At 37.7% G+C, this 22,220-nt stretch overlaps 1 protein-coding gene across 1 annotated transcript in view; it reads right to left on the bottom strand.

The window, feature by feature from the left end:
- The window catches only part of IKZF3 (IKAROS family zinc finger 3), a 90,359-nt gene that overhangs the window by 32,199 nt on the left and 35,940 nt on the right, over positions 1 to 22,220 (bottom strand). The gene's annotated exons all lie outside the window — the stretch shown is intronic.

Genomic DNA, 22,220 nt, shown 5'->3' with positions numbered 1-22,220 from the left:
ATACCAAATGAAGCTAATATAATATTGTATATCTACAAAACAAGAAACCACCATTAGGATGAGCATTCATTATTTGAATTCAGAACCACAGTCGGTGGAACACACACACACACACACACACACACACACACACACACACACACACACAGATAAGAGTTTTAGACCATCCAGAAAATGAGAGAGAACGGATTTAGCCATCACTGCTTAAAGCGACCATGAAAAAAACATTCTGAGCAACTCTTCTCCAGTATTGGGGGAGAAGAAAGGTTCTCAGATTTAGTACCTTTTCTGGTGGCTGCAGTTAAAAGGCAAGGTGGTGGAGCTCTTCAGTTTCAAGAAGAAAATACTGTTTTAATCCTTCAAATGCATTCAATTTAAGCAACTAAGAGTGAGATTTGAATAGTTAAAATGGTTTTTCTGATTTTAAGAGCCATGCTTTGCCTCTTCCCCTTCCATGTATATGCACTGCTAAAATGAATCTTATCTCTCTGTTTCTCTTGGAACTGATAATGAGACAACCTTGTATATAGAGGAAGCTGGCTGTACTAGTGAAATACTGTTGAGAAAGATAAAAAGAGAAGTAATTCTTTAACATACTCTTCTAAGGGGTCACTTTCATTGACATAGGTAAATGAAGCTCAGCTTAAGCAAGGGGAAGCACACCTACAACCATGGTAGGGCAGGTGGAACTCAAAATCCTAGAACTGTAGGACTGGACAGGAGAGGAGGGCCTGGCCCGCATGATTCAGCTGACCAGGCACTGTCTTACAAAGAGTTGCAACACTCTTAAGCTGAAGAAATAAGAAGTGAAGAAGGCAAATTTATGTAGTGACACTAATAACACCTAAATAATTGCCTGATAAAATCATAATAGATACTTGCCAGGGATTTTCATATATAAAATAAGCTGTATAAATGCTTACTTTTCCTAATATTTATTCTTAGAAATTGGAAGTTATGCTTCCTCATGAGGAATCATAAATCAGTGGAGTCTTAGGGCTGGAAGGGATCATCTATTCCAACCCTTTGGTGTTTCGGGTAAGAAAATCTGGCACCAGAGATCTTTTCAGTGACTTGCCCAAGGTTACACAGTCCGTTAACAGCCAGTGTGTGATTAGAATGCTGAACTTGGATCTGACCTCACACACTAGATGTAAAAAGTCTAGGTGGCTTCTTACTAACAAATTCCACTCTCCCATCAGTGGTGTAGACATTAAAAACCAAAACACTCTGAAGAAAAGATACTTTAAAAAACTGCATCCCTTCCAAAAAACACCAGTAAGTGCAGCTCCTGTTGCCACATAGGAGGAAGTACAACTGCAGCTGTGCCTGGCTTGCTACCTTCAACTCAAGTTTCAATTTTCACTTCTATCAAGGTTACCTTTTATCTATATTAACTGTGTTTGCTTAATAGAGCAAGACAGGGCCTAACCACCAACCAAGGAGCCATTGCTGCAACACTGTTCCTCTGCTTCTCACCACGGTTCATGGTTCATAGCATTTCACTCTTTGATTAGAAGAGATGTAGGGCTGTAGGATCAGTCCAACATGTTTAAAATTTGCCCATTTAATGCATCTTGGTCACATATGAATTCATATCCATTTCCTACATGGAAAGAGGTTCATTCCCTTCTTTCTCTGGATGGGTCTCGCCTGCTTTCAGATAGAATTTGTTTGCTTAAGAGGTTTTGTTTAAGAAAAAAAAATTAAGAGAAGGATGCACCTGAGGCTTGTACCCTCCTCCCTTCCTTCATCACTCCAGCTGTGGGTGATATCCCACCAAAGCTTGAGTGCTCTTCAGTTTGCATGTAGGCGTTTAAAAGAACCTCAACGGAAAACTTCAGCTACTGAAAACCAAAAACAGCAGATAGGGGCCAGCAGAAAGAAGATCCTTTTCATTTTGGTTATAAAATGTTAATATGAACAGATCCAGGCCAATCCATGGACAATGACAATTAAAAACTAGGAAGATAAATGTGTGAGGTCTTTCTGAAAACACAGGACAAAAGAGAATTGCTCCTTCCCTCAGGACTTGGTCTTTAATGGGTTTGACATCAAATTGAAATACTACACCAACCCGGCTCAAGAGAAAATCTTGGATTTTGTCCCTTAGGATTCAGCTGTAGAACAAAAAAGATGGTATTTGAGACACAGACCTCTGAGGGAAAGATAAGAGACACATGGATAGGATATAGGAAAAGTCCCTTATACTTAATGGACCAAGAGTTCTTCGGACAGTTGTTGGTTTGTCTTTGGAACTGTACTACTTTTATTTATTTATTTATTTATTTTTTTTTAAAGATTTTATTTATTTATTTGACAGAGAGAAATCACAAGTAGGCAGAGAGGCAGGCAGAGAGAGAGAGGAGGAAGCAGGCTTCCTGCTGAGGAGAAAGCCCGATGTGGGGCTCGAACCCAGGACCTGGGATCATGACCTGAGCCGAAGGCAGCGGCTTAACCCACTGAGCCACCCAGGCGCCCCGGAACTGTACTACTTTTAGATGAAAGAACTGAATGGCCTCTCTGTATGGTTACTGGGGATGAACAATTCATCATGCTTTACCATGTAAAGATACACAGAATTGAATATTAGAATACATTAGTACTGAGATACAAATGGGATTTCTGAGAGATTACTGGGTTTAGCACTTAGCCTCCAAATAGAGCCCACCAAAAAGATCAGCAAAGACACTAATCTCCTTCTCTTGGGAAGAAGATTTATTGGAACGAAAGAGGAGCATTCTACTAGTTAGCATCCCTTGAAAATATTAAAAGTATGTCTAAAATCAAACTTGTCATCTTTGAACCCAAGCTTGTTTCTAATTTATGACTTCATTATATTTCCAAGTGGCATCTTCCTTCTTCCAGTTCCAAGTCTTAAAAGTGGAATCCTTTTCCTTTAAATCTCCACATCAAATCAGTCTTCAAGACCTATAGATTCAGGATGCCTGAGTGGCTCAGTTGTTAAGCATCTGCCTTCATCTGGGGTCATGATCCCGGGGTGCTGGGGTCGTGATCCTGGGGTCCTGGGATCGAGCCCCCTGTTGGGCTCTCTGTTCTGAGGCAGAAAACCACTTCTCCCTCTCCCACTCCCCGTGCTTGTGTTCCTCTCTCACTGTGTCTCTGTCAAATAAATAAATAAAATCTTAAAAAAAAGACCTATAAATTCTATTTCCTCAGGCTCTCTGGTGACAATTCCTCTTTTCTATTTCCTATTGCAATTTGGTCTAGCCTCTCATTCCATCATACCCAAACTCATCCTGTCTCAACACTCCTTTCCTGACAGATCTACTACAAAAGTAAGCTATGCTTTCTACATCCATATCCTCAAATCTCATGTAAAATTACCTCTAATGGGGCTCCCACTTCCACAATTCACTGAATTCACTGAATCTGCTCCCCTGAAGATCATCAGTCATCTCCCAATTCCTATATCCAATGGCCTTTTGTGTGCTATTCTCCCCAACTTCTCTCTAGCCCTTTATACTACTGACCATCATTCCTTCCTCTTCTATACTCCTATTTGTTCAGTGAAACTGTAACTTCTTTCCTTACCTCTCTGATTGCTTCTTTCTAGCTCTTTTTCCTTCCCTTGACATCTTATCCCCTGTGGCAATTTCATCTACTTTTCAGGCTTCCACTACTGTTTTATATATGATTAATTCCTAAATGTGTGTGCCTGATCCAGATATATATATAATATGTATACACACACACACACACACACATATGCAGGTGTAATCTCTCTCCCCTTCTTCAGTCCTCCATTCCCAAAGGACTCCTTAGGTATCTCCCCAGTTACTCAGGCTAGACTCCTTACAAGCATCTTTCCTTCATCTTATTTTTGCCCCCCACTTAATCACCCATTGGTTCTATTTTTGTATCCTTTCTCCAATCTGTTTCTCCTCCCCACTACTTTGTATTCCCAGTATCCTGAATCTCAGGTAATCTCTGATTACCCTCCACATTGTTCTCCCTGCTTCCTTTCTCTCTCCTTCCCAATTCATCCTATACTGTACCACCATACTATCCTTCCTCTACTATAGCTCTGGTCATATCATGACCCTGTCAAAATTCTTCAATATTCCCTATTGCCAACAAAATAAAGTCCAAACTCAGAAAGGAGGAATTTAAAAGGTCTTTCAGCATCTGGCCCCAACCTGTCTTTGTAATGTTTATTTTGAATACTCATATATCTTTAACCAAACTAAACAACTTCTAAATATTCTTGCTTTTATTTATTTATCTATTTAAGATTTTATTTATTTATGACAGAGACAGTAAGAGAGGGAATACAAGCAGGGGGAGTTGAAGAGGGAGAAGCAGGCTGTCCACTGAGCAGGGAGCCCAGATCCCAAGCACTGGGATCATGACCATAGGCAGATGCTTAATGACTGAGCCACCCAGGGGCCCCTATTCTTGCTTTTATTATTTCCACTGCCTATAAGGTCTTTCCCCAATGTTGCCACAGGTGGGTCCAAAACCTACAGATTCTTTAAAGCCAATACTAGTATGTTACTTCCTATCCACCCTCCATCCCCTCCAGGTGCAAAATAATCTGTTTCTTGTTTCTCTGAGTTACTTATAAATTCACCTCATCTCTCATATGATCATATAAGCTATCTGAGGTCAGAAGCTACATAGGTTGTTTGTTTTTTTTTTTTTTTTTTTAACTCAGTATCCCCTGTGACACTACTTGACCTGTATCTGTAGAGACCAGAGGCTTTGTGGTTTGAAGATAGAAATGTTGGGGGTCTCATCATAGACCTACTAATTTGGGTGTGGAGACTGGAAATATGCATTAAAATTATGCTCTATGGGTAAATCTTAGGCACAATGGACTTTAAGAACTGCCACTCCAGGGGGATGGGATGGGGGCAGAAAAAAGTATAGCTGCTCTACAGTTTGACGCAATGCTCTGTATAAACTACACACACAGTAAATACTTAGTACGTGAATATACCACTGCATTAGCCTCCTAACTCGCTCACAGTGTATGTGACCTCTATTCTATACTACATTTTATTTCCAGATTAATCATCCTGTAACATTAAAACTCCTTTTCAGAAACTTTCAATGATTTCATTTTGCTTATAGAACAAAATCCAAACTCCCCAGCAAGACCTTCAAGGGCCTGTCCAGAACCTGTCCTGTGCCTACCCAATCATCTCATTCCTCCTCAATCAACCTTTTCTCTATACTAGAACCTTGCTACTGGAAATGGGGGCCTTGGGTCAGCAGTTCCAGCATCCCCTGGGAGCTTGTTAGAAACACAGCCTCTCAAGTCTCACCCCAGACCTACTTGATCAGAATTTGCATTTTAACAAGATCCTCAAGGATTTCTATGCACATTAAAGTTTGAGAAGTTACAGCAGCAATCTAATGGCAGTTTTCCAAGCCTGTTTTCCAGTCTTTCCAATACGAAATGCCCTTCCCCCATATCAATATTCTATTCAAACTTCCAGATGCTATTTAAATGCCATTTCCTCCATGCAGTCTTCCTCGATATCCTAACATAGAAAAAAATTCTCATTTCTATTCTTTCTCCTATACCCACTTCACTCAACTTTATGTATGTAGCATGATATCATTAACCTCTACAGGTTCACCTTAATGTAGTTGATGTGTTCATAAAATGTTACATGTAAAACTGATAATATTGTTCCACTGATTTACATTATACATTTACATTATATATTTATATATGATTAAACATTATACGTTCAGAGATGTTTCTCTTCATTTTTCTTTGATTTTCAGTTGTCAGTGACTAGCAACATTTGAACTGTTAATAAAGGCCAGAAGTCTTAAAAGATCTGGCAAGAAATACTTGAATATAGTGAACTGCTCCAAAATACCCTAAAGTTTTTATGAAGCGAATACAACTTTTGTGATGTGAATAATCTCCCATTTTAGTTTTGTAAATTCCAGTTTCCTATGATACGTGTCATGTTTCTTAGACACTTAAATTGCCACTTAAAATACTATCAAGAATCTTCACAGGCACTAGCAATATTTTATTTCTTAAGCCAGGTGGTGGGTCCATGGATGCTTGTTTTGTTGTTATTCTTTAAAGTATACATGTAATTATATCTGCCTTTTTGCATGTATGATGTATGTCATACTAAAAAATGTTAAAGGCTTCCTGAGTAAATTTTTTATAAGTGAACTTGTGGAGAAAAGAACATACCAAACCACAAATTGCTGATAAAGGTAATTGCTAAACATTCCCAGAGGGGGGAAAAAGATGTCTAAATTGAATCTAACCCATAGAAAATTAGATTAAACTGAACTTCTTCCTAAAGGAGCTACTCTGGGGTACAATTGCTCCCATCTTTGTCTATGTTCTGGAGGCCTCTTAGGAAGATGACACACACTAACACACACACACACCCCAGAGAGAATTTTGTAGGCTGAAGAGAACAAAGGCTTGGCTCACTGGGGCTGATGCACATGGTTTCATTTCCTGGGGTGATGGTTATCACATGAAAGGCTTGCACTCCAGAGTAGACATTTTTGGTTTCACCTGAGACATTGCAAAAACAATGGGTCTTGGAAAGGATCCAACATCTAAATCCTTCAGGGGTAATAGCAGTCTCAGCCAACTGTGCCTCAGTTTGTTTTTACAGGCACATAAAATGCTCAGTTGGAGAGAAGAACCTATCAAAGATGGCAAATGGAACAGACAACTTGGGTGTCTTGGATAACATGTTAGTAGGAATTTCCCAGTGTAAAGAGGGGATTCTGAATTTCCACTCTGAATTATGGGCTCTCAGAATCCAACTCAAAGAACGACAAAGTTTGGAGTGATAGCCTTAAGTTTGCCAGAGATACTGTGAGAAGAGGCAAAACAAGATAGAGGCTGTTAGACAAGGAAGACACAAAAGGGTGATGTTGTTTAAGTGTTTTACAAGGATTAGGGGTCATAACCATGAAATCCTCAGCACATGCAAAAGTCAACTGGATAACAAAGAAGCTTAATCATCTTAATGTGGCATTTTAATGATGCCACTGATTTGCTATGCCAATTCAGAGATAATGAGGCCCTAATGCTACAGATGTTCAGCCAGGCTAAAAGAAAGGGGGGGGTAGGGAGGGTGGGCTTTTCTAGCATGCCATTTTCTAACTATCCAATTAAACAAATTGTGAAAGCATCTAAATAGTTTACCAGGTTTTGACAGCTGTTAATAGGATTTAGAAGCTTGAAGCACTAAAGAGCAAAATGGGAGATATATGTATGGTAGGTATTTAGTCTACAGAATTTGTTGCTATCATCCAATACCTCAGAAATAGATCAACTAAAACAGTCTTCCTTATAAAATTAATATCTCTAATCCTTTCTCACAATGGCCTCTTTGTATTAGGAATAAGAACACTGAAATCATGGGTCATTTTCATTTTCTAATTTACATTTTTATTTGTAAAGTGAGGAGGGGGGAAAACCAATGATATTTTGCCAACTAAAGAATACAAAGTTCTGGGGCGCCTGGGTGGCTCAGTGGGTTAAGCCGCTGCCTTCGGCTCAGGTCATGATCCCAGGTCCTGGGTTCGAGGCCTACATCGGGCTTTCTGCTCAGCAGGGAGCCTGCTTCCTCCTCTCTCTCTGCCTGCCTCTCTGCTTACTTGTGATTTCTCTCTGTCAAATAAATAAATAAAATCTTAAAAAAAAAAAAAGAATACAAAGTTCTAGTATTTGTTAACCAGTAAAATTATACAGCTTCAACAAAAGCAAAACTTCTGGGCATTGATTTACAGGATCCATTGTGTTGTCATGTTTCTCTTCTTTTAAAATCTAAAATGATAGGTATCCATTAATTTTTAAAACATGTATTTAAAAATTAGGGGAAAAAACTGGAAAGGGTGAATCAGACCACTAAGAGATTAAATATTAATATCTCATTAGTAGTGAAATAAGAGATAAACAGTTTGGATAATACTTGGTTTAGTTAAAGTTTGCATTAAAACATATTCTCATCAGACTTTCAACTTTGCCCTTAAAAAATCTAAACTGATAATTACTAAATCATGTCACTTCAAATTCAAGAACATTAGCATGAAAACATGAAGAAAGTTTCAGTTGCAAAGGAACCACCCTCCATTTTACTAATAACATGAATCTTCGTGTTATTATCTATCAAATAGCTCATTCATTGCCATAATAATAAAAATAATTGTGTTTAATAATTTCAGTATAATGCTTTACTTCTCCATTAGAACAAGAGGATATTTATTGCTTTTAATGACAGGAATATACTACACATCAGCAGTAGGTGAGATTCCCGCTGCTCAGTTGGCCTAACTTTACTCTTCAGATATCATGTGGTTAGGTGAACTCATCTACAGTTGTGAGGACTGAAGAACATGATGTGTGGAAGTTCCTTCTAAACTATGAAACAGTATACAAATGTAGTGACTTTTTCATTTCTGTCCATTGTAACATGAACTCTTCCTATTGATCATGTAACCTATATATTATATTATTTTATATTTGTATTTCTGAGAAATAACAGCAATCCATTAGAAAATAATGAATGAAAATCTAAAGAAGATGCAGTTTTAGATGCTGCCCAAACTTACTAGAGATAGGTTAAGGTATTTACATGGTAGACGCTTCATTTATAAACCCAGAGGGAAAATATTATTTTTCTTTTATAATTCCCTTGTATAGAATATTCTATTTTTTGACAGAGTTCAATCAAAAAATTAAAAGCACATTAAAATATGCTACTTAGAAAAACTAAAAAATTATCACCCAAATACAGTTAAATTGACTAAAAACATTCTGATTGTCACAACACCAACCTCAGGATCATATGTTAGGGAAGGAATGAAAATGTCTCCATATCTACAACATAACTTCCTGGTATGCATAGTATGTGTTGTGTTACATGACAGTTAATTTATTCCCCACATAGATTAGGAGCATCTTTAAACCACGGGCCAGGTTTTGATAATATTTTGTGTCCCCAGAACCTTTCAGAGGGCTGGCTTATAATAGATGTTGAATGAATGAATGAATGAATGAATGAACTCTTTGATCAGCCTGAATCAATTTAAGAAGAAGGCGGCCAGGCAGGGAAGAAGCAATAGGGCACTTTTCTGTACCATTCTCTAATTTGTCTACAACATTCTGAGGCTGATACATGGTATGCAGAATTTCTCCTCATGATACATCAGAAACAGACACAAGCCCCATAGTGATAACCAGTCCTCTAGCTTACATCTTTGCCCATGGTGGTCAGCTTTTATCTCCACTACTCCCTGCTTTGGAATAGGATGCCATCGTTTGAATAGGTTGACCAGTTCTGCTTCTTGAACCTCTTCCCTCAGTTCTATTCCTGCCTGATTCTATTTCTACCTTACTTATTTCCTCTGTCTACTCCTCTTTTTCTTTCTACTAAGTGTCAATGGTCTCCTCAGGATTGTTTCTTCAACCTTTTGTTTTCTCACTTTACATATTCTCCTGATCCAACCTTCTGTGGCTGATGACTGCCACATCTATATTTCCAGCCTAGTCCTCCCTGTTCAGCCCAACAGATATTTCCAATCACTTCTTAGATTTCTTACACTTGTTCCACACTCAACGAGTTGCAACCTAGCTCATTATTTCTCTCCCTTTGACTTCTCTTCCAAATCTGCTCTTTCTGATAGTCCCCGTTTTCCCCCCTCTACATAGTGGCTGCTTGATATCAATGTCTGTATATTATTCCATTCACACCCTTAACATGTAGTAGCACTGAGTTAGGCACACAGTTTAGCAATTGCTTACCAAATGAACAGAAGGAAGGAAGGAAAGAGGGCAAGAAGGAAGGAAGGGGTGAATGATTATCCTGTTCTTTGCTTCAAATACAAAATTAAGGTTGGAGATGTTTTTAAAAAATTGCACATATTGTAATTTTGCCCAAGGCTAGCATATTAGGCCACAGCAACAACAAGTTGTATTTCGAACTTAAGGTATACCAACCAGACCTGAAGGGTATAAAGGGTTCTTGAAAGAGAGGAAAATTAATATTAGGATCAATAATGAAAAGATTCTTGCTCTTTTTAACATTAAATCAATTAAAACAGAATACATAAAAAGTAATATAAAATTTACTATTTGCTACATAATATTAATACTTTTCCTCCTCTATGCTTCCTCCACTCTCTTCTCTCTGGCTAAGAAACATGGAAGAACTCAGCACTGATTTGTCCTAGGTGAATGTATAACACTAAAAGCCCATAAGGGAATAAGCTATTTTGTCACTGGAACAGGCTTGTCCCTGGAGGTAAAGTATAACAACTGCTTAACAGCTGCCCAGTAACACACTTCAAGGCTGCAAGCAAAGATGCATCCTTGCTCCACTAGAAACAGTGGAGGGAATATTGTCTGGCAGACTATAACTAGAAGGAATCTAGCCAGTAAACTGGAGTATAAGTTTTTCTTCATTTCAAAAGGCAACTTCCAATGATCATGAATAGAGGGCTTTGTACTAACGGTATTTAAATAGCACCAGAATGGGTACTGATAATTACAAGGAAAAGACAGTATAGTATTTCACTCTTATTTTGCCCACTGAAAATGGATTTGAAATTTTTTTTTTTAAGTTCTGATGAAAGAGCACAGGCTTTGGAGTAAGATGACATCTAGGTTCAAGTTGTACTCTGCCTGTATGATCTCAGCAAGTCACTTGATTTCGGTGAATTTTCTCACTTGTGCAATGATGATATTATCTACCCTTAACAGGGTTGTTACTGTAATTACATTAGGCAAAATAATATACAGAAATATAGCATAGTAGCTGACACATATTATCTTCATGACCTTGAATTAGGCAAAGATTTCTTAGATATGATATCAAAAACATGAATCATAAATGAAAACATCTTATAATTCAATAGTAAGTCAAATAATCCAATTAAAAACGTGAAAAATATTTGAATTGACATTTTACCATAGAAATTATACAAATGAGCAATCGGCAAATGAAATTATGTTCAACATCATTAGTAACTAGAGAAATGCAAATTAAAACCACAAAGAAATGCCACTTCACACCCACTGGAATGGCTATCATCAAAAAGACAGACAACAATGAGTGCTGGTAAGGAGGTGGAGAAAATGGAACTGTAATCTGCTGCTGGTGGGGGTGTAAAATGGTATAGTCATTTGGAAAAAAAATTTGGCTGTGTAATGGATAGCCTTCTGAAACCGTTTCTAACAATCCCTGACTCCTAGTATTTGTATCCTTGTACAATCTCTGCTCCTTGAATGTGGGTTGGACCTGGATGATTTGCTTCTAATTAAAAGACCATGGTGGGGCGCCTGGGTGGCTCAGTCAGTTAAGCACCTGCCTTCAGCTCTGGTCATGTTCCCAGAGTCCTAGGATCAAGCCCCGTATTGTGCCTCCTGCTTCCTCTCCCTCTGCCTGCTGCTCCCCACTTGTGCTCTCTCTCCTTTTCTCTGTGTCAAATAAATAAATAAAATCTTAAAAAAAAAAAAAAGAACATGGCCAAAGTGATGGGAAATCACTCCTGTTGTTAGATTATAACTATGACTTCCATTTTGTTCTCACTCTTTCCCGGGTGCTTCTCATGTGCTTCTCTGACAAAGTGCGCTAGGGAATCCACATGGCAAAGAAGTGAAGGCTGTCCTGGCCAACCTACGGTGAGGAGACGAAGTCTAGTCCAATAACCTTCAAGGAACTGAATCCTGACAATGACATGAGTGAGTTTGGAATTTGATCCTTCCCTAGTCAAACCTTCAGATAAGACCACAGTCTGGGTCAATACCTTGACTGCAACTTCATAAGAAGCTGAGGACCCAAACAAGTTGTGCCTGTATTCCTGAGATAATAAATTTGTATTGTTTTAAACTGCTAAGGTTTGTTATATAGCAATCAATAATAATATAGATGTTTCTTATAAAATTAGACATAAATTTACCATACAACCCAGTAGTTTGACTTCTAGGTATCTACCCAAAAGAAATGAAAACTTATGTCCACACAAAGACTTGTGCACAAATATTCATGGCAGGATCATAAAAGCCAAGAAAATGGAAATAGAAGGCCTACCATTTCACAAATTAATAAACAAAATGTATTTTATCAATACAGTAGGATATTGTTCAGAAATAAAGAGAAACGAAGTACTGAAACATGCAACAACATGGACAAAGTTAAAAAAAAAAGAAATATGCTATGCAAGTGAAAGAAGCCATAAGCAAAAGATTATATACTATATCATTCCTTTTGGGGTGCCTGGGTGGCTCAGTGTGTTAAGCCTCTGCCTTCAGCTCTGGTCATGATCCCAGGGTCCTGGGATCAAGTCCCATCAGGCTCTCTGCTCAGCGGGAAGCCTGCTTCTCCCTCTCTTCCTGCCTGCCTCTCTACCTACTTCTGCCTACTTGTGATTTCTCTTTCTGTCAGATAAATAAATAAAAATATATTTATATATATATAAATATATAAATATATATATTATATATAAATATATGTTATATATAATATATAACATATATTATATATAAATATTAAAAAAACAAAACAAACAACAACAAAAAAACCTATATCATTCCTTTTATACGAGATGTCCAACAATGGTAAATCTATAGAGACAGAAGTCAGATTAGAGGTTGCCTGGGGCTGGGAGTAAGAATGGGGATTCACAGCAGACCAGAGATTTTTTTAGGATGATAGAAATGTTCCAAAACAGTGCTAGTTGCACAATTCTGTAAATTTACAAAAAGTCCTTGACTTGAACACTTAAAGGTATGTGAATTAAAGCTGTTAAGGGAAAAAACTCAATAAGTATTAAAAAAAAAAAAAACCAAAACCAGGGCATCTGGGTGGTTCAGTGGGTTAAGGGTCCCAGGGTCCTGGGATCCAGCCCCGCATCGGGCTCTCTGCTCAGCAGGGAGCCTGCTCCCCCGGCAACTGCCTCTCTGCCTACATGTGATTGCTCTCTCTGTCAAATAAATGAATAAAAATATTTTTAAAAAACCCAACACAACTGATATTTAGCGACACTGATACCGACTCTGTCTTAAGAGGGTAGAGTTTAGTTACTCATTTACCAACTATTACAAGAAGCATTGTGACAAGTATAGCTTTTGATCTACGATTGAGCCTTTATGACAAATCCTCATGAGACTATCTTTAACCCCTTTTGTTCCCATGTAACTAAAATCATGTACTTTTCACAGAAATTAATAAGTGTGGTGTTAAAAAAAAAGGTACATCTGTTACTTGGCAGTAGGGAAGACTTCTAAACCAACTCGAAGAGTTGGCCTCATAGGACATTTCTCATACTTAATTATTTTATTATCAACTTCAGAGAACACCTAAGTAACTACTGATTTTGCTATTTTCCTAAGTTGTGCTAGAATCCATAAAGATCCAGATTTTCTAATTACATTATTTCTTTATCATATTTTGTACTTTTATGTCTTTTTATGTTTTCATGTCTCACTTTCTATTCTGTTAATAATTTAGTGCCTTATTAGGCTATGATTATTAATCAATGAGCACTATTCCTGACCTACAAGTCAGCAGTAGTATAAAATCACATGGGGAAGCTCTCTGAGGGTTTACTCAGTGATATGAGAGTTTAGTTCTCCCATGAGAAAAGAAAAAATAAAGAAATATCTTTTTTATATCATCTCAGAGACAGAACTAGTATAACCTGAAGTATTAGACCCAGAAAATCAAGATGATTGTAAGGAAGAGTTCATAACAAAATGCCAGAAATAGTCCTGGGCTCCAAGCAATTAAGGGACGTAATAAAGGGACAGTAAATTGTGTCCAAATTTTGGTGAATGAGAAGTATGGCCATAAGCTTAGACTGACTTAAGAGAAGCTAATAAAGAGCCTTTCCTGTTTTCTCTAGGGCTGCTATGAACTTCCTTAAGGGTAACAAAGGCATGACTAGGATTTCTGCTTCTGTAGACGCAGGTGCAAGAAAGCCTGGTTCTAACAAATCCTGACAATGTTTTTAATGCCACCAGACTGACTAATATAGTGAAATATCTACCACAATCCCATTTTTACTTATTCACTTGACATAATTAACTAATCTATTAAGCGTAAGGTCACAAATTATTTTTAATTATTAAGCCATCGGTCTCCATATGTTACTGTTTAGACAGCATCACCCCCTGCAGAATAGAGTTTTCAAGACTGTCATTTCTACAGCCTCAAATCTAGATCCAATTGCAGTCAGTTAAAAAGCAGATTTCAACCACACAGCTGAATGAGAAAACATCTGGACCTAACCAGTCAGAATGAGAAAGGTCACATGTTAAATCCAGATAATCTTGTTTATTGGTGTTTGAAGGTTATACACCAAGGGCTGGATTACCAAGGTCCTCCTTTAGGCTTGGCTCTGACATCTTCACTCATCTGCTGTATGTGTGACACTTTAAAATCCAAAGCTTTCAAACTACTGTGCTGTCAGTCACCTCCAAATATAATCTTCCTAATTCTAAGCCTGAATACTACATCAACCTATTATTAGACTGCTGAGTATTAGGCGCTAAATTAGATGCCATATAACAGAATCATCAGGGGTAAATGCTGTCTATCTATTCTTTTAAAAACTGTTTTCAGAATTTCCATCTGGAATTTTTCTATGGATGAAGCATCTGTAACTTTCTTTATCAAAATTAAGGAAAAGGCCTTTGATTTACCCAGAAATAAAATTAAAAGTTTGCCCTACGATAGCTTTCAGGTTAGTGAAGAAAGGAGGATTATGCCTATTTCATGATTTTTTATAATAAGTATATGTTATTTTATATACATACAGAGCCGACCCAAAATTCTTTATGTTGGAAGCCGTTCTATAGACCATTACATATGGAACTATTATAAAAACAACAAAGTCTAGAAGCTGTAAGACCTTATACACTTTGGTCAGAGTTTTTTTTTTTTTTTTTTTTTGGTCAGAGCTTTTTAATCTTTTGTTATGGACTTCTATGAGAACTATACTCTTGGCCCAGATAAAATGCACACATGCCCATAAACACAATATTTCATATAGCTTTGAGAGATTTCCCAAACCTTGAGATTTCAGGTTGAGAATCTTTGTATTAGGCCTTTAAATAGGCTGAGGCTTAAACTGAAGGCTCCTCTGTGCTACATTGTCTATACTTTATATGACAGGGGTTGGTCTTCAAATTATTGGCTCACGTACCCTAAAAAGAATTTTTGAAAAGTTATGTTTCTCCCTTATACACAGCAGACATTAAGTGGAAATCAAGTTGACATCTACAATTTTTCATCATAGTTTAAACATTTTCTAAACAAATACAAATTTTGTTTACTATAAATAATAATGATTTAAACTGTTAATGCACTCTTCAAAATGTATCCAATGAAATATAAATATTAGTAATTTGATTTACTCCATCATAAATTTAAAAATATATAAATAAGCTTTTTAAAAAAAATTAGAAAATTTCTCCCTAAACTTCTATATCCATTTCACTTTCCCCATAGAACTTCATCCTTAGGTACTGTTTAAAGATTTATTTATGAGAGACAGAGAGAGAGTGCATGCACACACACACACATACACCCCTCTGCACTTATGTGCATGCAACTGGGGGGAAAGAGAGATGCTCAAGCAGACTCCTTAAAGAGCACCAAGCCCTACATAGGGCTCCATCTCACGACCCTGAGACCATGACCTGAGCCGAAATCAAGAATTGGATGTTTAACTGATTGAGTCACCCAGGAGCCCCTTTACATACTGTTCTTTTATTTTTATTTTTATTTATTTATTTTTAAAAGATTTTATTTATTTATTTGACAGACAGAGATGACAGGCAGGCAGAGAGGTGGGAAGCAGGCTCCCTTATGAGCAGAGAGCCCAATGCGGGGCTCGATCCCAGGACCCCAGGATCCTGACCCAAGCCAAAGGCAGAGGTTTTAACCCTCTTAGCCACCCAGGCACCCCACATACTGTTCTTTTATGCCTGAATCTTTATTGCTCATCCTATCATACTTTTCTACAGCAACAACAATATATGTATGTATAAATAAAAATATTTGTTAATATGAAGTGCTAGGGGTAGAAAAATTTCTTCTGGATTGAGTTATTATAATTATTAGCATATAATTGATTAAAACCATATAGGTATGTTACAAATCTTTATTTTTTATTTTATTTATAATTTTATAATTTATAAATTTATAAATTATAAAATTTATAATTTTATTTATAATTATTAAATATAAAAAGTAAAATTTGTTGGGAATGTATCTTTTCAAGATTTTATTTTATTTATTTGAGAGACAGAGAGAGAAATGAGAGAGAGAGAGCATGAGAGGAGAGAAGTCAGAGGGAGAAGCAGACTCCCTGCTGAGCAGGGAGCCCAATGTGGGACTTGATCCTGGGACTCCAGTATCATGACCTGAGCCGAAGGCAGTTGCCCAACCAACTGAGCCATCCAGGTGCCCCGGCAATGTATCTTTTAAAGAGATGGATGAAGCAGGAAGGATTTACAAAAGTTTGATTAAAGAAGTTATCTAATTGATCCTTTAGGTGGCATCTCGGAAGTATTTACACATTAGGGCAAAGAGTAAGGTTTGGGATAGATGAATGATGTGTCCTTTTATAAGAAGGATAATTGTGAAGGATAATGAGAAGGATCACTGTGAATGGGGAGATGGGGAAGAAGAACCTTAACTATAGCAGTCTTACAAAGCAGATCAGATTTAGGAAAGAGAACATACTGAAGTTGAAACCCTGGAAATTGATTCACTTAAAATTATCCACACCCATTTAATCCTTGAAAAGTCTTCCCATATCTCAGTTTGATGGCTAAAAGAGACCCAGTGCCAAAATGTACTCACATGTGCTTCCTTACTCTGCTTAACTGACTAACAGTCATTTAGTGAGCACTTAGAACAATGCAGGGGGTGAATGGATAAATGAATGGCTGGATGGTAAGGCAGAAAGAAAAATGGACAAATACTGAGTATTAACTATATACCCCAAATTCTGGCATAAAAGAACAGTAACACTGAAAAAGATTCTACCCTCTCCATGTTGTCAACTCTTTGGTAGACAAAGTACAGTAAGACCCTGTCACAATGCAATATGTGTAAAATTGGATATAACAAGATTGGTGATGAACTTGCACTTACAGGAGCAAGTTAAAATTCTTATGTTATGGGATTCAGAAAGAAGTAACTGACTCATGATTACTTGGGACATTTTAAGTTTAAGGTATGGTCAGTTGTGTCTAGTCTAAACCTCACTGTTGTTGCTTTGTGCTTTTTGTAACCGTATCTACCAAAAAAACTCCTATTATTTCATTAGCTTTATAGTAATGTGATCCTCATACTCTAAAGATAAAATGTACTTTTCTCATCTCCAACACTGTTTTCCTTCACGCAATTTACCAAAGAAAAAAGAAAAAGGTCCCCTCTGACAAATTATGAAAAATGATGAGCTAGGGAGGCAGAACAGGATTTCATTCGTCCTCAGTCCGGTGGTGTGCTGGTAAGTGCTCAAAAACCAACTCAGATTTGGGGGAAGGGCTTATTTGTAGCATTTGCTGATGTCAGTGGTATAAATACCACGGCTGAATTCAAGCTACCAACGTGAAGCCAGCTGGCTGACAAAATTCCTGAAAGTTTAATAAGCGATTATGAGCTGACTCTGGCACACCACTGGGATTCCTCACTTATTCCTCAGCAGGGTGCCTTCCTGTGATTACCAAATTGCACCAGAGTACACAATGGCCCAGGTCACCATGCCTGGTGCCAAACTTAGTTTGAGAAGCTGAACTTGCGAGGCAAGATCAGATGCTATGAGATATCAGGCTCACATGGGTGTTTCATGCACACAGCTAAACAACTGGACCGGAATTTACATTTTATTTCACACCTTGTTTCTACTCCAAGGAGGTGCAAACACTTAAAAAAAAACACAAAAGAAAGGGGGAAGGAGTCTCCAAGGACCCACTAAGAACAGTGAGCAGATCCATTTTTCTGTTAACCATTACAATTACCCATTCCTCCTTCACAGATGCCAAATATTTTCCTATTAAGTTCCTTTTAGTTCACTGTGCTACACAGCTTGGTTAAAAAAAAAAAAAAAGAATCCAGAGATGTTTTTTGTTAAAAAGATTCACGGAGGTGTTCTGTCACCAAAAGAACGTACCCGTTTGACACAGTAGAAACGGTAAAGCCTCTGCCCATTGTGAGCACTTACAGAAATCCCCTGTGAGTGAACTTATGCAGCAAAGCACTGCTGATTTTGTAAGATAACCCCTGCATCCCATGAGCGACAGGTCTTGATCTGGGCTTGAGAGATGTAATATTTTGATAAAAAACGGCACTTCCTTTTGAAGCATATATTTGCGTGTGCTGAGCAGTACCACTGGAACCTCAGTGAGCGCCTAGGCGAGGCTCACTTGGTCTCTCCCAGCTCGCTCCAGCCATAGACCCCTCCTTCACACATCTAAATGTAGCAGTAATTAGCATCCATAAACCACAAATGTGGCTTGGGTTTTCTGCCCCCCCCTTTCAGAAGCATCAAAGTAGTTTTTATTTCTCATGAGCGCAAAAATGTTGTACACCTCTGAAGAGACTAAGACTTTGACATGGAAAGCTACTGAAGACAGGAGCTGTATCTCCTGAGGTGGGAAGAATTTTTTTTCAGCAGACTTTCTAATTAAATTTTTTATCTTTGGTCTAAGGTATCACAATAGAAAATAACACTGTACAAATAATTAAAAAGCAATCTATTTCATCTATTTTATTTCAGGCATATTTGATAGCTATAAAGATTAGAGAGAGAAAAAGTATAGTCTGTTGAAGTGTCTCCCCAAAATTCATGTTTGCCAGGAAATTGAGAATGACTTTTGTAGATATTATTAGGTAAGATGAGATCACACTGGATTAGGGTGGGCCCTTAATCCAATGATTGCTCTCTGTATAAGAAAAGAAGAAGGCCCCTGAAGGAGATGGAGGTTGGAGTCACACTGCCACAAGACAAGAACACCAGGGGTTGCTGGGAGCCAGCAGAAGCTAGACAGAAGCAAGGCAGGATCCTCCTAGAGCCCTTAGAGGGAGCATCATCATGCTGACATCCTGATTTGAGACTTCTGACCTCTAGCCCTGATGTCCAGTGGCTTTTATTTTATTGTGTTCCTTGGGGAACATGGGGCCCATACAAGCAATAGGGATATTCTTTCTTACAGTATGTTATAAATATTTCTTTAACTTCCGCTTTTGACCTTATGGTATCTCAGTGACATTTTAGGTCCAACACAAAGGTCCCAATGTCCTTTGTATTCAGTGAAGTGCCTATGGTACCCCTGCACTCATCAAATTGCTAAACAAAACCAAAAGACTTGGAGATCCCTGGTTATTTCCTACTGTTCAAGATTAGTCTGATGAGGGTTGTGGTTGGTCACCACTGAGCAGAGAATAATAATAGTTCATAGGAGTCAATGGCCAGGCTTGAAAAAGAACTCTGAACCTCTTCATTTCTTGTGTTTTTAATCCACTTAGATTACATCACTTTATAGGGTAGGTATTTTTACAAAGATATAAATGTAGGCTATTAGGGCTTTTTTTTTTTCCCAAAAAGCTTATAATGTAATGGGATGAAAGTTTGTCATGCACAGTTTCAAACACAGTATAATTAGGTGCTTAAGCAAGTACTAATTAAACACACTCCAAAAACTCAGCCCTAAGACTACACTTGAGGGAGCTGAGATAGTACAAGGAGGTCTCATGGAGGAAATAAACTTGAATTGATGTAAATATCTCCAGTGTATTAGTCTATTAGATTGAAATTTTCAAGAAGAAAGGATGAACCAACTAAAACCAACTAAGAGGTAACACATTTAATCCACAGTTCATTTTATTTGTGACCAATTACTTTACATAAGGAGCTAATCTATGTATAAGATAAACAAAGCTGTTAGTGATATATATTTTTCTCTTTACAAAATAATAGCGTTAGACTCCCCATTGATGTTCTTTTGAAATATTTATGTGATCATTGTTCTTTCAAGGAGCAAAAACATTCTTAACTCATCACACAATAAATGTGTACGTCAGGCCAAGAGTCAGCAAACTATGATCTAAAGGACAAATCTGACTCACTGCCTGATTTTGTACATAAAGTTACTGGTATACATATGGCCATGCACACTCATTTATATATCTTCTATGCTGTTTTACACTACAATAGCAGAGTTGAGATGCTGCAACAGAGATCATTTGGTCACAAAGCCCAAGATATTTGCCATCTGGCCCGTTACAGAAAAAAATTGCCAACTCCTGCACTAAGCTCATAGGAATATATAGTTTAAAAAAAAATCACCTCTGGGTCGTGAGTTGGAGCCCCACATTAGGCCTGGGGATTACTTAACACAACAAAAACTCTAAAAAACGGTCAATATCCAGATGGTAGGAAACAAGTGAATTTATGTTAAATGTTAGTATCTTTTAGAAGGTTTTTTTTTTCTGAATATTTTTTGTTTCTCATGCAATACTTCTAGTTGGGTAAACACTTTTTCCCCCTAAAAAATTTAGTTTTCTTTCCATAAGAGAAAAATAAAGTGAGCACTTTTAATCTTCTATAAACAATTTTCTAAAAGCTGGAAACTTAGAAAGATACAGATGACATTTCATTTTCTTTAACATATAAATCAGACATGATTACAATTATTCTGAGTTTAAAACATTCTAGGACAGATCTTAATTTCTAAAACTTTTTGGAGAACTTGGGCACCTGGGTGGCTCAGTGGGTTAAGCTGCTGCCTTCGGCCCAGGTCATGATCTCAGGGTCCTGGGATCGAGTCCCGCATAGGGCTCTCTGCTCAGCAGGGGGCCTGCTTCCCCCTCTCTCTCTCTCTCTGCCTGCCTCTCCATCTACTTGTGATCTCTCTCTGTCAAATAAATAAATAAAATCTTTAAAAAAAAAAACTTTTTGGAGAACTTAAAAAAATGCTTTCATTAAACTTAAATAGAATAGGATACTCTAAAGCATGCTTTTAGATAGCTAAATTTCCTTTAAAGGTATAATTCTAATTATCTTTTCTTAAAATATTTTTATTTATTTGAGAGAGAGAGAGAGAATGAGCAGTAGGGAGGGGCCCAAGGAGGGAGAGAGAAAGAGAGAGAAAAGCAGACTCTCTGCTGAGCAGGAAGCCCAATGAAGGGCCTGATCCCAGGATCCCAGGATTATGACCTGAGCTGCTTAACTGACTGAGCCACCCAGGCACCCCTAAGTCTAATTATCTTTGAAAGTATAATCCTAACTAGTTTTAATGTTTCCCTATGCTGAATGTGACAGTAGTACCTTATTATGCAACAGACATAACTTCTTCCAGGCAATGCTACTTTCCTTTAAAAAAAAAATATTTATTTGAGAGAGAGAGAGAGAGCGAGCGAGAGCATGAGAAGGGGGAGGATCAGAGGGAGAAGCACACTCCTCACTGAGCAGGGAGCCTGACTTGGGACTGGATCCCAGGATTCCAGGATCATGACCCGAGCTGAAAGCCGTTGCTTAACCAACTGAGTCATCCAGGTGCCCCAATGCTACTTTTCAATTCTATTATTTTACAGTGTAGCATGTATAACTTGTATCTACTGATCATATTTTATCCTTTTAAAAAGTAGAGTCCTGGTAACAATCTTTCCAAAGGTATATGACCCAGATTAAGTGCCAACATTAATAGTAATCAGTTTGGAGCTTAATTGTGAAATAAAGGATTAATCTTTTAATGCTAATGTCAGCCTGTTCATTTTTTTTTTTTTAAGATTTATTTAATTTAGAGAGAGAGTGTAAGTGGGGGGAGGGAAAAAGGGAAAGGGAGAGAATCTCAAGCAGACTCCCAACTGACCACAGAGCTGGAGCCCAACTTGGGGCCTGATCTTGCAACCCTGAGATAATGACCTGAGTAGAAATCAACAGTTGGATGCTTAACCATCTGAGCCCCCCAAGTGTCCCTCATTTCTTTTTAAATCAGGGTTAGTGGAAAAAGCCATTTCTTCTGTTTTTCCCAAATTATTTAGAATGACTGGTTATATCTTCTAGTCTCTACCAAGAAATGTTACAACACTCTTAGATCCCTAACAACTGGGAAAAATACACTGATACTCCATTCATCAACTGACATAGAATTGGAGGTAAGGAGATAGAAATGACATTGGAAGCTATAACAGTCAAAGATGATCCAAAATGAGTGGACCACAGAGGCTGAATGTCTCTTT

The sequence above is a fragment of the Lutra lutra genome, chromosome 16, assembly GCF_902655055.1.
Source record: "Lutra lutra chromosome 16, mLutLut1.2, whole genome shotgun sequence".
In the NCBI taxonomy this organism is placed as follows: Eukaryota; Metazoa; Chordata; class Mammalia; order Carnivora; family Mustelidae; genus Lutra; species Lutra lutra.
Note: the sequence above shows the minus strand (reverse complement) of the source record. Positions and strands in the feature narration are given on the sequence as shown.